General features: G+C 42.8%; 1 long non-coding RNA gene across 1 annotated transcript; it reads right to left on the reverse strand.

Annotated features, from left to right (window-relative positions):
• Positions 1-222: 222 nt before the first annotated feature.
• Positions 223-2,048, reverse strand: LOC143834547 (uncharacterized). The gene is made up of 2 exons (XR_013229811.1): positions 1,855-2,048; positions 223-381 (listed from the first exon to the last, which is right to left on the reverse strand). It is a non-coding gene; the product is annotated as an uncharacterized LOC143834547 (long non-coding RNA).
• Positions 2,049-7,699: the final 5,651 nt, after the last annotated feature.

Genomic DNA, 7,699 nt, shown 5'->3' on the forward strand with positions numbered 1-7,699 from the left:
CCCCGGCCCTTTACTTCATCCCCCCAGCCCTTTACAACACACTTCATTGTTGTGGCGTGTCTGTATCTTATTTTGAAGGGATGTTTAAACATTACCATAGTGATCAGAGAGTGCTAGGGCAGTGGTTGAGAGTAAACTACCCCCTCCCCCACCGGGCCTCAGTAAAAGGCGTTGAGTGGTCCCCGGTGATAAAAAGGTTGGGGACCACTGCTGCAAGGGACATCAGAAGAAATGTATATTTAGCATAGCTAGATCAAGAACTTCCTGATGATTTTTCAAATGATCTCCTCCTGTGTCCTGATTGGCTCAACAAACGACTTCCTGTTCTTTTGAGTATGCTTCCTCTCTGCTTGCCTCCAGAACGGCAGCTCAACAGAAGGACTGCAGAAAACAGAACAGTTAGTTAGTTAGTGCTCTCTCTCCTTTCTATACAAAATTGTTTCTCTTCCAAATGAAACTATTTTACTCTTTCAAGTAGCCTGTTGCTCTGCTCCACATATTTCAAGTCTGCCAACAGGTTTAACTCTAGGTAGAACTGTCATTCATACTCACTGTTAAGAGCTTATTAAATGGTGATGGAACGTACTGCTGAGTCACAACTGACTTATGGTTACCCCATAGGGATTCCAAGGCAAGATGCTCAGAGGTAGGTAGTTTGCCTACCTTTGTGTGGCAATCCTGGACTTCCTTTGTGGTCTACCATCCAGGGCTAACCCTGCTTACCTTCAGAGATCTGAATGGGATTCGACTGGTCCAGGCCATCTAGGTCTGGGCACTTCCTGAATGCTTCTATTGTTTTCCCTGCTTCTTCTCTGCCTGTACGTTAGATATATCTGGAAGGTCTCTCTGCTCCTGGGAGGCCTGCATTCGGTTAATGCTTCTTGAAATCCTGTTTCAGTAAACTTAACAGACTGCAACTCTGCATGTGTAGGACTGGTATATTTCCCCAAGTCTGCTAATGCAGGCATGCTGTGGGTAGCCGTGTTGGTCTGAAGCTGCAGAACAAGAAGGTTGAGCCCAATGGCACCTTTACGACCAACACGCTTTTATTCAAGGTGTAAGCTTTTGTGTGCTTTGGGCTGATCCTGCATTGAGCAGGGGGATGGACTAGATGGCTTGTACGGCCCCTTCCAACTCTATGATTCTATGATTCTATGTGTGCAAGCTCACTTCTGCACACAAAAGCTTATACTTTGAATAAAACCTTGTTGGTCTTCAATGTGCCACTCAATTCAAGCTTTGTATAGGCATACAGTATTTGAGTATACTTTGTTATTTTAACTGTCTCCCGTTGTCCTGTCCTGTCTCCTGATCTCTGAAAGTTGGAATAAAGCCTGTTCCGATATTTCAATCAATGCGTCAATGTCAAAATTGGGAACAGCACATGTGGACTTACTCCCACATCCCGTGCACTGGGGGAAAAAAAACCTGAAAGATAATGGAGAACTTGTATGATTCAGTCTTGTTGAATGTGTTTGCATGGAGTAAAAGCTGTTAAATGTTACTCAATGCCACAGATCACCGGCTCAAGGAAGGGCTTGTTGGCAGCAACCACAGGGAGTAAGTCATGTTTACATTGGCCCAGTAAAAAGATGTTCTCGGTTACATGTGGTGACTAGTAACAGCAAATCAAAACAACAGTCAATATTGATTGTTCTAATTATTGGATTAAATTTACCAGCATACTGACCTACATTGTCACAGTGAGGTATACAGGACTAATAGTAAACAACAACAACAGTAAAGGAGTCATTCTGCAGAATATGCATTGCCACCAGTGGCTTAAAAATGTGTTTCAACGAGAGGCATCAGAGCAGCCATGGTTCTAATATAGGGCACAGGAAATATACCCACCTTATTGGAATCTACCATGACTGTCATAAATCCATGTTTGGGCATTACTTCAGCCTCACTAAGGTTTGAAACTCAATTCCTATGACAAAGCCAATCCACGCATATTACTTCCAAGTCTGGCACCAGGAGACCATCTTATTTGAAAATCATGTCTGCCACTTCTAACAATGTGTTTCCTACGATGTAAAACTTTAAAGGTGTCATTGGCCAATTGAGCAGGGGGGCCCCGGGGGGAGGCCCAGAACCCAGGAAGGTCACAATGCAGGTTTATGTGCTAGCACCATTGTATTTTTGGGTGCAGTAGGCTTAGCCTCTAGCCTAAGGTGACCAGATTTTAACATTGGTAAAGTGGGACACTATTGACCAGCGGGGTTCTTGATTAAAAATTTGGTCTATATGGAGCAACAAAAAGTTTCATAGAACACATAGAATGCAAAAATAGTATTGTAATATATATATTTTTAATTTCAACATAAGTACAATTTGCCAGGTACCCCCAGATATCCCTCCAAAAGTGGGACAATCTGGACACCTTACTCTAGCCTTATGATAAAGCCATACAAACCCCATGCTTGCTTGGAAAGTTAAAATAGGAAAGTCCGAGTTTAGTTTTAATTCCTCCTTCCCTTTTAAATACTTAAAAAGGTTTACCGATATGATAATATGTAAATATTGGCTCCTGGCTGGACAAGGGGGTGAGAAAGTCGATTTTTTTTACCCGCCAGCCGCCTTAGTAGTTGCAATAGTATTTATTAAGGGATGTTATGGGATTTTATTGTGTTTTATCTTTTTATTATTGCAAGCCGCCGTGAGCCCACCAGGGAACAGTGGTATATAAAACCCATTATAAATAAATAATAAATAAACATAAACTGTGGTTCACAAGCAAGCCACAGGAAATGGCCTCATGTTCCACTCCATACATAAACTTCTAAAGGCATTGTGCTGGTGACTGTTGGAAACAGAATATTTGCAATATTCTGTTGGACTATTTCTGTTGGAAACAGAATATTGGTCCTGATTTATGTGGTCTGATTCAACAACAAAGTTAACCTCAAGAGCCAGCTTGCAGTAATGGTTGAGAGCAGCAGCCTGTAATCTGGAGTACTGAGTTTTATTCTGCACTCCTCCACATGCAGCCAGCTGGGTGACCTTGGGCTACTCACAGTTCTCTCAGAGCTCTCTCAGCCCCATCGACCTCACAGACCGTCTGTTGTGGGGAGAGGAAGGGTAGGTAATTGTAAGCCATTCTGAGACTCCTTCAGGCAGTAAAAATGAGGTACAAAAATTCCTCCTCCTCCTCCTCCTCCTTCTTCTATACTCTTAAAATATATTCACGCTCCTTCCACTTAAATTAGGTCAGTTTCATCCATGAAAAAATACTAGATTATATATGTATATAGTCTTCAGGCTTCAGGTCTTTAGATTTAAAACCCAGGCTCACCGATCCAAAAGATCCACATTTCATGAGATTATTTGAACATTAATCCACATTCTAGAAACCCCCAAGTTGTTTGAGCCTGTCAGAACTTTCCTGAAAAGAGTGTTTATAAACATGCAAGGCCAGGCTGGATCAGGCTAGTTTGAGCTTTTCAGACTCTGGAAGCTAAACAGGTTAGTACTTGGATGGAGACACTGACCTTGGTCCAGAGTTGCTGCCTCTCTTGCTGTGAAAACTCTATGGGGCCACCATAATTCAGCTGACAGTTCATGGCACTTTCCATCACCACCATACATGTAAAGAAGACATTGGGAGAACTTTTGAGTAATTCCCCATCCCAGAGTTGCCCACCCTATGGTTCCCCAAGCTCCACTCTCCCCAAATTCTAATCCCATATCTCCAGGAATTCCCCAGCCTGAAGTTGGCTACCACATTAGATACACTTGGTGTACTCTGACTGGCAGAAACATTCCAAGGCATCTGGCATCTTTACCAATACCTGCTACCTGAATTCCTTTAACTGGAAACTAAACCTGGGGCCTTCTACATGCAAATTACAAGCTCCACTACTGAATTATGGTTCTTCCTCAACTATGTTCCTGTCTATAGAGCAGAGGTAGTCAAACTGCGGCCCTCCAGATGTCCATGGACTACAATTCCCAGGAGCCCCTGCCAGCGAATGCTGGCAGGGGCTCCTGGGAATTGTAGTCCATGGACATCTGGAGGGCTGCAGTTTGACTACCCCTGCTATAGAGAATACTGGGATTCAGTTGGCTTACCTACTGGAAAAATGCTCATATATTCCTCAGCAGACATGCCAAGTCGTAACATGGGCCACCTTGACTGACTGCTTCACGATGACCTCATTACAGGAGACTTTCCAGTACCTTCATTTAGTGGGCTTTCTTGGTTGTGTGATGAGTTCTGGAGTGTGATAACCTGAAACACAGGAGATTTGGGAGTGATGTGTGAATATGAACACAGTGGATGCAGATCTTTTAGAAATTGGCTGAAGCTGCTCTGAAAGTGTTCCATTTAAAATGTGTCAATGGGATGCAGATGTATCAGGCACCTTGATTTTAAAAAAACGAACCACAAACCATGTCAGAAACAAGCTATAAAATTCAAGATGAACCCCAATTCCAAATACCTCTCTAATGCAGTTTAAGTGCCGGGCTGCACCAGCTTAAAAGACTATAGCATTTAAATAAAATGAGAAATATGCTATTTTTATGTTGGATCACCAGAAATCTTGCTAAGCACTCTGGTGCCATCTACTGGGAGGAAAGGTTCTCAAACTATGAACAAAAATTTAAAGATACGGAATTTAAAGATACTGACTGGCATTAGCTTAGCTAGGAAGAAATAGAGAAAAAAAATATGCTGAGGCAGGGGCTTACCCACCACAGGCAGGCAAATGGTTAGTCTAGGTCTACTTAATGCTTTATGGAAAAGGACAGAATCTGGAACTGTGATGGAATTCTGCCCCCCTTGGAATGCCAGCTTGGGATGCCCCTGAATCACAGTTCATCGCTAGACTACAGAGATCAGTTCTCTTTGAGAAAATGGATGCTTTGAAAGGTAGACTTTATAGCATTGAACCCCACTGGGGTCCTGGTCTCCAGGAGTTTCCCAACCCTGCTCTGGCAATCCTACCCCCTACCGGTGGCCAGGGCTTGCCTGTCAACCCTAGTTTTGTCACCCACATCTCCAACTTTATCTCTTCTACAGTTCGGTCCCAGAAGTGTTGATGTCACTTCCAGGTCATGTGAGCAATGAAATAGACATGTCACTGTCCATAGGCTGGACTCCCTGCTGGTCCCCCCCAACTAGGAGGGACCTGGCAACCCTAGGTTAGAGACAGAAAAAACTACATAGGTGTAGCAGATTTATCATCAGGTTCAGGCCAAAAACTATCCATGGAACATTTTAGGGCAATGGCCAGGCACTAGGTCAAAGCAGGTAGAAATCTGGATACAGGACCCGCAGAACTAACAGTCTTCACAATATGGACATAATACTCAGACTGATACCTGGAAGCAACACATAAGTCTGTTCTTGAACGCTTCAGTTAGTTGTTCCTTGCAGTCATACCATTTTGATTTGTGTTCATATATTATACTATTGGCATCCTGTTTCTCTAGGGCTCTTCCTTCTAAAGTAAGGACTGGCCTTAATATCCTTCCATTGAGAAAGAGATATTGGGTGGCAGAAAGTGCCTTCAAGTTATTGTTGACTTATGACAGCCCTGTAGAGTTCTCACAGTAAGAGATATTCAGGAGGTGGTTTGCCATTTCGAACTTCTATGTAACATCCCTGGACTTCCTTGGTGGTCTCCCATCCAAGTACTAACAAGGCTTGCCCTGCTTGGCTTCCAAGATCTATCCAGGTCAGGGTCAAAGAACTATCCAGGTCAGGGTCAAAGAGATAGTAAAGTACATTATATGCTACATGAGGCCATCACTATATAATCAATGTAGATTTAGGTGGGTAGCCATGTTGGTCTGAAGCAGCAGGAAGAAGTTTGAATCCAGTGGCACCTTTAAGACCCATATCTCACAGGGTACTTGGGGGGATAAAGTGGAGGATGGTGGAATGATGTGCCCAGTACTGAGCACCTTGGAGGAAGGGTGGAATGAAAATGAACTAACTAAATAATGGTGAACAAACAGATAAAAACTGCTGTATCTCCTCAAATATTTACTCATGTTTAATTTTAAGGTGGCACGTTGACTTGGTTCAAGGTTATTTTAGATAACACTGGGGTAGGAACCTTTTGTGTCTTTCAATTCACTGAATGCCATTTAACACGGTCAACAGAACAGAACCCACAAATCAGAACTATGACCCAACAAACTGATTAATAAAAACACTAGAGGGCTGCATTCTCCTTTCCTCTCCTGCGCTTCAGATTATATATGAGATTGTTCCTTTAAATGGTCTGGCCAGCTCAATGGGTTGGCTTTTTCACATAATCTCATCCAATTCCCTCTTTATCACAGTCCCTATCCCAGATTACTCTTGTTCAGGAAGGTCCCATGATTAAGATTCCCATTTGTTTGCTTATAGTGGGGGATTGCCAGGTAATTGTGATCCTTGCCCACTGATGCTCAGCTGATTGGCAGGTGGACACAAATGAGGAAGCATGGTTATCCTGGGGGGGAGGGGTTCAAAAGAGAAATAAGGCCTCGTCTACTTACAGGAAGTTCTAACCATGGAGTTTCTGATGATTTCTAGATTTATCCTTATCATTTCCTGATAACTCTAGGAATAACCAGGAAGTCTATGGTCAGAACTTCCTGTAAGTAGATCAGGCTTTATTTTTCTTTTAAATTTCTTTCTCCCCCCAACCCTCCCACTGGTTGCCACACACTGCCTGACAGCCTTACCTCTGATCTTCAGCATAGCTTTTTTGGTGGTCAAAGGGGATCCCTTATTCTTTGTTCACCAACCTCTACACAAAGTGGCTGTTGCTATAATAATCCAACAATTTTCAGTATGTATTTTGATGGGCCCCGGTGCTCCTCAGAAAGAAAATAATGACAGACAAGTTTTTTTGAGTAGTTCTTCCCTTCCTCATTTTACACTTACAGCTAAGTTTGGTAAAAGGTTGGACTGAGAGACAAACTGAGAGCCTGCCCAATGGTTATCCAGTGAGCTTCATAGTTGCATGTGGATTTGAACACAGGTCCTCCCAGTCCTAGTCCAGCACTTAAAACACACCACATTGCCTGCTTTGGTGAATGTAAAAGAAGTCTAGAAGAATATCGAAGCCATCTGGCAACTCCAAGTATATCAGCTTGATCTACAATGAACAAAAGCAGCACCAAAACATAATTAAATGACATGACTGGTCACTGATCGCAGAGGTGTGTCCAGGATACCAGTGGCGTCACCTGCCTCAATGGGAGAGAACCTGTTTTGCATGCAGATTGCGGCCTGAGACCCTGGAATATCTGAGTTGACTATACTGATCTCAATGGATCAAAGGTCTGATTCAGTATAAGACACCTTTATGAATTCAAAATATGCTCAAGAATCCTCTGCAAGGCTCAAAGGGGTTTCATGGCACACAAGCTGATGTGGAAAGTGTTTCCAGAAGGTAGAATGCTTGCAAACTGCTATTATAAACAATGAAATGCGCCTCTATACAGGTTTGCATGTTAACTGCGCCAATTCTCCTTCCCAGGTGAACATCTAACCTGTGTCGACAGCTGTGCTGTTATTAAGAATGTAAAAAGACCCACCCCCAACACATGCGGTTACAATATAATGCTCTCCTGAAGATTAATCTTCAAAATAAACAGAAGTAGATTTTTAAATACTGAAATTTTTGCACCCTTCATTAACAAATCCCCCCATCCATTAATTATGAAATGGCACCTCTGCTGACTGTTAGTCGCC

Source organism: Paroedura picta, chromosome 3 (genome assembly GCF_049243985.1).
Source record: "Paroedura picta isolate Pp20150507F chromosome 3, Ppicta_v3.0, whole genome shotgun sequence".
NCBI lineage: Eukaryota > Metazoa > Chordata > Lepidosauria > Squamata > Gekkonidae > Paroedura > Paroedura picta.